Below are 12,908 nucleotides of genomic sequence, written 5' to 3'. Positions count from 1 at the left end.
AGGGAACATTAAGCAATAGGAGCCCATCTAATGCCTTCATACCTACACCAAAACCAAGCTCCACCCAAGGGCCAACAAGTTCCAAAACAAGACATACCACGCAAATTCTCCAGCAACACAGAAACAATCCCCTGAGCCTCAATATACAGGCAGCTCAATATTATCCCAAAACCTTTGATGTCTTGTAACCCATTACGGGTTACTCCACTGCACTCGAGAGAGAAGAAACCCAGCTCCACCCGCCAAAACTCCAACACAAGCCTCCCTAACCAGGAAACCTTGACAAGCCACTGATAGAACCCCACCCAAAGTGAGGAAGCTCCAAAATAAAGAGAACTCCACAAATTACCAGAATATAAAAAGGCCACCCCAAACGCAGCAATATAACCAAGATGAAGAGACAGAGGAATACTCAGCAGGTAAAGGAACAGGAGAGCTGCCCACCAAACCAAACAAAAGAGGAAGAAGTAGGGAATCTACCTGAGAAGGAATTCCGAATATTGATAGTGAAAATGATCCAAAATCTTGAAATCAAAATGGAATCACAGATAAATAGGTTAGAGACAAAGATTGAGAAGATGCAAGAAAGGTTTAACAAGGACCTAGAAGAAATAAAAAAGAGTCAAAATAAAATGAATAACGCAATAAATGAGATCAGAAACACTCTGGAGGCAACAAATAGTAGAATAACGGAGGCAGAAGATGGGATTAGTGAAATAGAAGATAGAATGGTAGAAATAAATGAATCAGAGAGGAAACAAGAAAAACGAATTAAAAGAAATGAGGACAATCTCAGAGACCTCCAGGACAATATGAAACGCTCCAACATTCGAATTATAGGAGTCCCAGAAGAAGAAGACAGAAAGAAAGATCATGAGAAAATCCTTGAGGAGATAATAGTTGAAAACTTCCCTAAAATGGGGAAGGAAATAATCACTCAAGTCCAAGAAACACAGAGAGTTCCAAATAGGATTAACCCAAGGCGAAACACCCCAAGACACATATTAATCAAATTAACAAAGATCAAACACAAAGAACAAATATTAAAAGCAGCAAGGGAAAAACAACAAATAACACACAAGGGGATTCCCATAAGGATAACAGCTGATCTTTCAATAGAAACTCTTCAGGCCAGGAGAGAATGGCAAGACATACTTAAAGTGATGAAAGACAGTAACCTACAGCCCAGATTACTGTACCCAGCAAGGATCTCATTCAAATACGAAGGAAAAATCAAAAGCTTTACAGACAAGCAAAAGCTGAGAGAATTCAGCACCACCAAACCAGCTCTCCAACAAATTCTAAAGGATATTCTCTAGAAAGGAAACACAAAAAGGGTGTATAAACCCGAACCCAAAACAACAAAGTAAATGGTAACGGGATCATACTTATCAATAATCACCTTAAACGTAAATGGGTTGAACGTCCCAACCAAAAGACAAAGACTGACCGAATGGATACAAAAACAAGACCCCTCTATTTGCTGCTTACAAGAGACCCACCTCAAAACAAGGGACACATACAGACTGAAAGTGAAGGGCTGGAAAAAGATATACCATGCAAATAGAGACCAAAAGAAAGCAGGAGTGGCAATACTCATATCCGATAAAATAGACTTTAAAACAAAGGCTGTGAAAAGAGACAAAGAAGGCCACTACATAATAATCAAAGGAACAATCCAAGAAGAAGATATAACAATTATAAATATATATGCACCTAATATAGGAGCACCGCAATATGTAAGACAAATGCTAACAAGTATGAAAGGGGAAATCAACAATAACACAATAATAGTGGGAGACTTTAATACCCCACTCACACCTATGGACAGATCAACTAAACAGAAAATTAACAAAGAAACGCAAACTTTAAATGATACATTAGATCAGTTAGATCTAATTGATATCTACAGGACATTTCACCCCAAAACAATGAATTTCACCTTTTTTTCAAGTGCTCATGGAACCTTCTCCAGGATAGATCACATCCTGGGCCATAAATCTAAACTTGATAAATTCAAAAAAATCGAAATCATTCCAAGCATCTTTTCTGACCATAATGCATTAAGGTTAGATCTCAATTACAGGAGAAAAACTATTAAAAATTCCAACATATGGAGGTTGAACAACACACTTCTGAATAACCAACAAATCACAGAAGAAATCAAAAAAGAAATCAAAATATGCATAGAAACTAATGAAAATGAAAACACAACAACCCAAAACCTGTGGGACACTATAAAAGCAGTGCTAAGAGGAAAGTTCATAGCAATACAGGCATACCTCAAGAAACAAGAAAAAAGTCAAATAAACAACCTAACTCTACAACTAAAGCAACTAGAAAAGGAAGAGTTGGAGAACCCCAGAGTGAGTAGAAGGAAAGAAATCTTAAAAATTAGGGCAGAAATAAATGCAAAAGAAACAAAAGAGACCATAGCAAAAATCAACAAAGCCAAAAGCTGGTTCTTTGAAAGGATAAATAAAATTGACAAACCATTAGCCAGACTCATCAAGAAGCAAAGAGAGAAAAATCAAATCAATAAAATTAGAAATGAAAATGGAGAGATCACAACTGACAACACAGAAATACAAAGGATCATAAGAGACTACTATCAGCAGTTGTATGCCAATAAAATGGACAACGTGGAAGAAATGGACCAATTCTTAGAAAAGTACAATTTTCCAAAACTGAACCAGGAAGAAATAGAAAACCTTAACAGACCCATCACAAGCACGGAAATTGAAACTGTAATCAGAAATCTTCCAGCAAACAAAAGCCCAGGTCCAGACGGCTTCACAGCTGAATTCTACCAAAAATTTCGAGAAGAGCTAACACCTATCCTCCTCAAACTCTTCCAGAAAATTGCAGAGGAAGGTAAACTTCCAAACTCATTCTATGAGGCCACCATCACCCTAATACCAAAACCTGACAAAGATGTCACAAAAAAAGAAAACTACAGGCCAATATCACTGATGAACATAGATGCAAAAATCCTCAACAAAATTCTAGCAATCAGAATCCAACAACACATTAAAAAGATCATACACCATGACCAAGTGGGCTTTATCCCAGGGATGCAAGGATTCTTCAATATCCGCAAATCAATCAATGTAATTCACCACATTAACAAATTGAAAAATAAAAACCATATGATTATCTCAATAGATGCAGAGAAGGCCTTTGACAAAATTCAACATCCATTTATGATAAAAACTCTCCAGAAAGCAGGAATAGAAGGAACATACCTCAACATAATAAAAGCTATATATGACAAACCCACAGCAAACATTATCCTCAATGGTGAAAAATTGAAAGCATTTCCCTTAAAGTCAGGAACAAGACAAGGGTGTCCACTTTCACCGCTACTATTCAACATAGTTCTGGAAGTTTTGGCCACAGCAATCAGAGCAGAAAAAGAAATAAAAGGAATCCAAATTGGAGAAGAAGAAGTAAAACTATCACTGTTTGCAGATGACATGATCCTCTACATGGAAAACCCTAAAGACTCCACCAGAAAATTACTAGAGGTAATCAATGAATATAGTAAAGTTGCAGGATATAAAATCAACACACAGAAATCCCTTGCATTCCTATACACGAATAATGAGAAAGTAGAAAAAGAAATTAAGAAAACAATTCCACTTACCATTGCAACGAAAAGAATAAAATACTTAGGAATATATCTACCTAAAGAAACTAAAGACCTATATATAGAAAACTATAAAACACTGATGAAAGAAATCAAAGAGGACACTAATAGATGGAGAAATATACCATGTTCATGGATCGGAAGAATCAATATAGTGAAAATGAGTATACTACCCAAAGCAATTTACAAATTCAATGCAATCCCTGTCAAGCTACCAGCCACATTTTTCACAGAACTAGAACAAATAATTTCAAGATTTGTATGGAAATACAAAAAGCCTCGAATAGCCAAAGCAATCTTGAGAAAGAAGAATGGAACGGGAGGAATCAACTTGCCTGACTTCAGGCTCTACTACAAAGCCACAGTCATCAAGACAGTATGGTACTGGCACAAAGACAGACATATAGATCAATGGAACAAAATAGAAAGCCCAGAGATAAATCCACACACATATGGACACCTTATCTTTGACAAAGGAGGCAAGAATATACAATGGAGTAAAGACAATCTCTTTAACAAGTGGTGCTGGGAAAACTGGTCAACCACTTGTAAAAGAATGAAACTAGATCACTTTCTAACACCGTACACAAAAATAAACTCAAAATGGATTAAAGATCTAAATGTAAGATCAGAAACTATAAAACTCCTAGAGGAGAATATAGGCAAAACACTCTCAGAAATAAATCACAGCAGGATCCTCTATGATCCACCTCCCAGAATTCTGGAAATAAAAGCAAAAATAAACAAATGGGATCTAATTAAAATTAAAAGCTTCTGCACAACAAAGGAAAATATAAGCAAGGTGAAAAGACAGCCTTCTGAATGGGAGAAAATAATAGAAAATGAAGCAACTGACAAACAACTAATCTCAAAAATATACAACCAACTTATGCAGCTCAACTCCAGAAAAATAAACGACCCAATCAAAAAATGGGCCAAAGAACTAAATAGACATTTCTCCAAAGAAGACATACGGATGGCTAACAAACACATGAAAAGATGCTCAACATCACTCATTATTAGAGAAATGCAAATCAAAACCACAATGAGGTACCACTTCACACCAGTCAGAATGGCTGCGATCCAAAAATCTGCAAGCAATAAATGCTGGAGAGGGTGTGGAGAAAAGGGAACCCTCCTACACTGTTGGTGGGAATGCAAACTAGTACAGCCACTATGGAGAACAGTGTGGAGATTCCTTAAAAAATTGCAAATAGAACTACCTTATGACCCAGCAATCCCACTTCTGGGCATACACACCGAGGAAACCAGAATTGAAAGAGACACATGTACCCCAATGTTCATCACAGCACTGTTTATAATAGCCAGGACATGGAAACAACCTAGATGTCCATCAGCAGATGAATGGATAAGAAAGCTGTGGTACATATACACAATGGAGTATTACTCAGCCGTTAAAAAGAATTCATTTGAATCAGTTCTGATGAGATGGATGAAACTGGAGCCAATTATACAGAGTGAAGTAAGCCAGAAAGAAAAACACCAATACAGTATACTAACACATATATATGGAATTTAGGAAGATGGCAATGACGACCCTGTATGCAAGTCAGGAAAAAAGACACAGATGGGTATAACGGACTTTTGGTCTCAGAGGGAGAGGGAGAGGGTGGGATGATTTGGGAGAATGGGAATTCTAACATGTATACTATCATGTAAGAATTGAATCGCCAGTCCATGTCTGACGTAGGGTGCAGCATGCTTGGGGCTGGTACATGGGGATGACCCAGAGAGATGTTGTGGGGAGGGAGGTGGGAGGGGGGGTCATGTTTGGGAACGCATGTAAGAATTAAAGATTTAAAAAAAAAAAAAAAAGAAATAACAAACTTATGGGATTCAGCAAAAGCAATAATCAGAGGGAAATTTATGGCTGTAAGAGCCTAATTTAAAAATCACAAATCAAAAACTCACCTTTATATCTTCAGAAAATAGAGAAAATAATAGTGTAATAAAGCAAAGCGGCTTTCCAGGTGGTGCTAGTGGCAAAGAATGCCCTGGCAAAGCAGGAGACATAAGAGACATGGCTTTGATCCCTCAGTCAGGAAGATTCCCTGGAAGAGGGAATGGCAACTTGCCTGGAGAATCCCATGGACAGAGGAGCCTGGCAGGCTTCAGTCTATGGGGTCACAAAGAGTTGGATATGACTGAAGTTACTTACTACATACATGTACACATAAAATGTAAAAAAAAAAAAAAGCAAAAGGAAATAAAGACTATAGTAGGTAAGATCACAGTAGATAAACAATAGAGGAAATTATGAAGATTAAAAGTTGGGTCTTTGAAAAGAAAAAAATTGATAAACTCTTTCCTAGATTGACCAAGGAAATGAGAGAACATGCAAGTAACTAAAAATTACAAATGATTATAGGGACAATACTAACAATCTTAAAAAATATATATATAAGAGGATTGTAAGAGAATACTATGTACAGTTGCACAGGGTATTCATTTTCTAAAAGACTTCCATAACAAGATACCAAACAAGATACCAAACAAGATACCAAAGACTGGGTAGCTGATAAATTTATTATCTCATGTTTCTGGAGACCAGCAGCCTAAAATTACGTGTTGTCAGACCCATACTCCCTTTGAAACATGTGGGAGAATTTTTCCTATCACCTTCCTAGCTTCTGGTAGCTTTCTGCAAACATTTGGCATTTCTTGGTATATAGATGTGTGTGCAGGCTCAGTTGCTAACTCATGTTCAACTCTTTTCCATGCCATGGACTATAACTGAAAAAGGTCCTATGTCTATGGGATTTTCTAGGCAAGAATACTAGAGTGGATTGCCATTTCCTCCTCCAGGGGATCTTATGCATGACTCAAAACCTCTATCTACACATGCATTTTCTGTGTGTTTCTTCACACGATCTTCTGTGTATATTTATGCTTGAATTTCTATTTCTGTAAGAACACCAATCATAATGGATGAGGGCCCACTCTAATTACCTAATTTTAACTTTATCACATAAGCAAAGATGTAATTTCCAAATAAATGCCACATTCTGATCAGGGACAAGATGAAGATGTCTGATTTTTGCCACTGTTTCCCATTGTACTGGAAGTTCTAGCCAGAGCAATTAACTAACAAAAGAAATAAAACAAAGCTAAGCTGGAACGTAAGAGGTGAAACTATGGCTATTTGCAGATGACATGATGCTATATAGAGAGAAAAACAAGGAGTACACTCATGGAAACGTATACTACCAAAACTAATAAACAAATTTGGCAAAGTTGCAGAGTACAAGGTCACCACAAAAATCTATGCATTGATAACACTGGAGATAAACAATTGAAAGGAAGTTAAGAGAATAATTTCATCTACAAGAGTATTCAAGGATTAAAGTATCTAAAAGTAAACTAAATGATGAAGATTAAAGACTTATACACTGCAAACTGTAAATTAGTGTTGAAATAAAGAATACTCAAGTAGGTGAAAGAAATCTATGTTCAAGGATTGGAAGACTCAATACTGTTAAGATGACAATACAACCCAAACTCATCTAGAGTTTCAATACAGTTGTTACTTAATTTATCAAACACTTATTTCAATGGCTTTTTTTTTTTGAGGGGGGGGCAAAAATTCTCAAAATCATCTGAATTTGTGAGGCATTCCAAATAGCAAAAACAATCTTGAAAATAAGATTTAGGCATTCGTGCTTTCAGATTTCCAAACATGATAAATGTACAGTTATTAAGACTTTATGATACTGCCACAAGTGTAGATATGAATCAATGGAACAGAATTAAACTCATATCTATGGCATAATTATTTTTTAACAAGGGTGCCATAACCATTCAATGAGGCAAGAAAATTTCTTCAACAGTGACTCCTGGATAACAGTTAATCCATTTACAAAAGAATGTTGTTGGATCCCCAATTCACAGTGCATACAAAGTCAATTCTAAATGAAGTAACAAACTAAATATAACAGCTAAAACAGTAAAACTTTTAGGAGGACATAAAGTAGTAAATTTTTATGATCTTGGGCTTTGGAATGGATTTTTAGATATTACACCCAAATCTTGAGCTATAAAAAAGAAAAAAATAGGTAAACTGAACCTCATCAAAATTAAGAATTTTTGAGCCCCAAAGGATACTTTCTAAGAAAGTGAAAAAAAAAATACTACAGGAGAGGAAAAAATATTTGCACAGCCTACATCTGATATGGGTCTAAAAGCAGGAAAAAGCAAGAAAAATGAACTCTCCCCTAGGGCCTATAAAGAGTAATTCAGACCTTCAGTGTCTTGGGTTACCTCAGTGAAATCTACTTCAGATTATTGACATCCAGTAGTGTAATATGGGGAGAAGGCAATGGCACCCCAGTCCAGTATGCTTGCCTGGAAAATCCTATGGACGGAGGAGCCTGGTGAGCTGCAGTCCATGGAGTCGTTAAGAGTCGGATATGACTGAGTGACTTCACTTTCACTTTTCACTTTCATGCACTGGAGAAGGAAATGGCAACCCACTCCAGTGTTCTTGCCTGGGGAATCCCAGGGACGGTGGAGCCTGGTGGGCTGCCGTCTATGGGGTCGCACAGAGTCGGACACGACTGAAGTGACTTAGCAGTAGCAGCAGCAGTGTAATATAGTAAGTATGTTTAAAATTTAAGGTGCTAAGTTGGTGGTGATATTTTCAGTGGCAATAGGGAGTTAATAAGCTTCCTAACCAGGTAACATCTGACAGCTATTTTAAACCATAACTTAATCTATGAGTGAAAAAGAAAGATAATAAGTATATTACATTCAACAATTTATTAGCAAGATAAATGAAGTAATGCATACAAAATCCTTATCTCCATAACTGGCAATTGGAAGTTTTTAATAAATGTTCATTTACTCAGTGAGAGTAATCAAGCATCTACCATGTGTTAACTTCTTTTCTAAGGGCTGAAAATAAAGAAGGAAATAAAAGGGAAAAAATAATGTCTAACGTTACTTAAATTCTAGTGATAGCTAGCAATTAAGCTTCTCTGTGTCCATCACTTTTCTAACTGTCTTACATATATTAATTCATGCAGTTTTCACAATAACCATATAAGTTGTATTATCATTCCTTCTTTACATATTAGAAAATTAACTTGCCTAGTGTAAGTAGGAAAGCTAGAATATTAATCCATACTGATTGTCCTGGAATACATGTCTATGATTGTTTTCCTACCTTGTATTGTACTCTTATTACTGTAATTATGTAGTTTAATGTTCAACCTGAAGGGCTTGATAATGACATCAGAAAATGTGTTTAGATATATTAAAGAATGAAGATGTTGCTTTTTGGAGGGTAGGCTGATGAAAATGATAATGAAAAAAATTTGATGTGTGGCAGAACCAATACAATATTGTAAAGCAATTAGCCTCCAATTAAAATAAATAAATTTAAATTACAAAAAGTTAAAAGCAGGTTAAAAAAAAAAGTAGCAGTTGATAAGAGCACGGTCACACAAGGTTCACCACTTAATCCATTATTCCAAACAGCATGTAGTATATTTTGGATATAAAGATAAAATATTGAGTGATAACTTGATATTGGTGCTACACATGATTCTCATATTTGAAAATAATTTCTGAGACCTAGAAGAGCATGTATTAAGTAGATAGATGGTATTTGAAGATTTGTTGGCTAAATGTTGATAAGTTTTTAATAAAGTATTCTTTGTCTTATTTTCACATTTAATGGCAACATTAGGAAGATGAATATACTCCAAAATATTGAATATGGTTTTCCATGGTGGCTCAGATGGCAAAGCATCTGCCTGCAATGTGGGAGACATGGGTTCTATTCCTAGGTCGGGAATATCCCCTGGAGAAGGAAATGGCAATCCACTCCAGCACTTTTGCCTGGAAATTCCCATGGATGGAGAAGCCTGGTAGGCTACAGTTCATGGGGTCGCAAAGAGTTGGACACGACTGAGTGACTTCACTTTTCACTTTCACCATTTTCTATCTCTAATATATTTTGTATTTCTGTTTTATTTAGTTTTGTCATTCTTCTAGAGGTGGTTTTTTTATTTCTACTTTACATCATGTGACTTTTTTTCGCTTCTCTTAATCTTACATCATGTAACTATTTAAGAACATACATTTATGTGTGGAGATGTTTAAACCACATTGAGAGAGTACTTAAATTTTTATGAAAGAAGGGGCACATTAAGACATTTCTATATATTTAGACAACAATATATATACTTAAATATTAACTCACTATATATGTTTGTGCATATACAAATATATGCAAACACATTATATCATATATTTTTTATATAACCTTACATTTAAAAAAGTATACTGATACTTAAAAATAGCTGTTTTTTAATAGTGAAAGAAAATTTCCCCTTATTTATCTATCTTTAAATTTTTCTATGGTGAGCAATACATTGTACATAATTTTTAAAAAATGGTTGGAATGTTAACTTGTTGATGAACAATGAACAGTGTTATGAGATCAAAGATTTCTACAGAATAACAGCTATTCATTGGCCTTAGCAAGAAGAGTTTGCATAGTGAGAATTAAAAGGCACTTATATATCTATTATTCCACAGTAGATTCCTTTTTAAAAAAAAATTAAAAAGAAAAACATGAAGCAGCAATTTGTAATGAACATTCTTCAAACATGTGACAAAGAATCCAGGTTCTGAAATTAAGGAAGGTCACAGAGATGATGTTACTGCTTTTCCAGAGAGGGGAGATTAGATATATCCTTATGCTGATTTTGGAGAGTGCTTGAAGGTATAGATGAGAGGGAATATACTTGATAAATAAGATTTTTGATGAGGAAGAAGAGTGGATGGTGTTTAGTTCATACATAGAGAGGCAGATCTTTTTTGAAAAGAAAATACTTTTATCCAATTAGAAGAATGAAGACAATTGACATTATAGAAATGAAGAGTGGATATTGAAATTGATCTATGAAAGAAATATAGAATATGACATTTTGAAATGCTTGCAGACTCAAATACATCTTTTCTTTTGTTCTATAATTTATATATAAGCAGCAACATGCTTTTATTGATAATTAATTAATGGCCCACGGCAAATCTTGGCTCACAGAAATGTTTTGTTTATGCCTCAGAGAAATTAGAAAATTCCAAATGAAAATCTGTATTTCTGCCTCATTTTGAAAAATCGAAAGTGTTCTTTTGCTTATTCTAAAAATTCCCGTAATAACAATAGTTTGAAAATCACAAGTCTGGGACAAGTTAAGCTGTTTTGATTTGGGGGTACCAGATGCCTTAAAAGAAATCTACAGCCCTGTGTGGGCTGCTTCAGTCTCCACTGCACACCACTGCATTCTACTTCTTAAAACCTATATAATTCCTTCTCATAATATGTAAGCATTAAGAACCTTGGGAACTATCAGTTATATTTTTAAAAAAGATGTCCACTGGTGAGGCAGCAAAGGAGCACAGTTGCTCTCATCCCAAGAAATCAATAACCAATGTGTAGCATTGTGGATACAGGGCCAATTACCTGCCCTTTGATGAGGCCCTTATATCTCAAGGGCTTCCCTGGTGGCTCAGAGGATAAATTGTCTGCCTACAATGTGGGAGACCAGGGTTCAATCCCTGGGTCCGGAAGATCCTCTGGAGAAGAAAATGGTAACCCACTCCAGTATTCTTACCTGGAAAATCCCATGGACGGAGAAGTCTGGTAAGCTACAGTCCATGGAGTCGCAAAGAGTCAGAAATGACTGAACAACTTCACTTTCTCCTTTATATCTCATAGCTGAGTTCAGAAAAGCCAAAATCTCCCATGAACTTTGTGGGTAGTCAGACTGATAAATTTTTAACACTGAAGTGTGCATTAGCAATAAGTGTTATATTTGGTCTCAAGTTCTAAATTATGGAAATTCAGTGTTAGATACGTCTTCTTATATAGTTGCCTATTTCCCTTTTGTTTTGTTTTCAGTGATATTTTAATGGAAGTTTAGAGATTACTATGTCAGGGTTCAGTATGCCAAAGTAATGTTATGTCACCTAAGTATAGCTCAGTAATAATCTCCTGCAATGCAGGAGAGGTAGGCTCAGTCCCTGGGTCAGGAAGATTCCCTGGAGGAGGAAATGGCAACCTGATCCATTATTCTTGCCTGAGAAATCTCATGGACAGAGGAGCCTGGCAGGCTACAGTTCATAGAGTCACAAGAGTCAGACACTACTTAGCAATACCACCACCACCACCACCACCACCACCACCACCACCACTGAGACTATATTTCTTACCAGTTCAGCCTCTATTTTTTCATCTAGGTGTTCTGTGCCCTCTATTTCTCATATTGAAATACATGTCTAAGGAAAAGGTATGGAGTGAGGCTTATGGAGAGATATGTGTGTTGTGGTAGAAGAGAGGGAGGGAGAGAAGAAGAGAGAGAGAAAGAGAGAAATGTGAGTGGGTTCTTGCAACCTAATAATATAAAACATTTTTTTTCCCAGATGATGGATCTGAAAAATAAACAAAATAACTTTTGCAACAGTATATCTTTTTTCACACATTACCTATGCTCAGGCTGGAAAGAGAAGAATGCTTAGTGGACGCTATAAAAGAAAAGAGCTTTAGCCCCAGGGAAATGAGATAAATCCCTGAGGACTTTGAGGAGAGAAATGGAGAAACTATCACAAGATGACCAGTCCTTAGATCTGGGAGTCCATCCACAGCACCTGAGAGCCAGGTCAGCTCCCACAGGAACTTCCCATTCATGACAATACTTAAACCACATGAATCCAAGAAGTTACCTGGATTACTTTACAGTTGGCTTCTAGTTCAAAGCAGATCATCTGTCACCTGCTGAATATTTAATCTACTCTGCCAGGCCTTAACACCTGAGACACGTTCTACTTATTCAATATATTAAACAATCTTTCATTCCCAAGGACATGTATTAAGCCCCTCAAAAAAGGGAGTAAGTACCTAGATATGTACCACTACACTCAGAATAGCACTCCCAATTCTCAACCAATAATTAAGTCTTCCAAAATCGGGAAGAATAACCCCCAGGTCCATGTCTACTTCCCAAGCCAGTATCAGGGTGAAACTGATTGGAAAACTTTCTCAGAACTTGCACAGAGAAAAATCATACTTTTGTCATACAAGTTGAGGAAACTGGATATAATCCTGAAAGCAATTGGTAGCACTTTTTGTATTTTTTTTCACTTTTTGTATTTTAAATGAGAGATTAGAAATATATATATATATATATATATATATATATATATATATATATATATATATTAGGGATACTGTTGT

The sequence above is a fragment of the Ovis canadensis genome, chromosome 12, assembly GCF_042477335.2.
Source record: "Ovis canadensis isolate MfBH-ARS-UI-01 breed Bighorn chromosome 12, ARS-UI_OviCan_v2, whole genome shotgun sequence".
NCBI classification, from domain to species: Eukaryota; Metazoa; Chordata; class Mammalia; order Artiodactyla; family Bovidae; genus Ovis; species Ovis canadensis.
Note: the sequence above shows the minus strand (reverse complement) of the source record.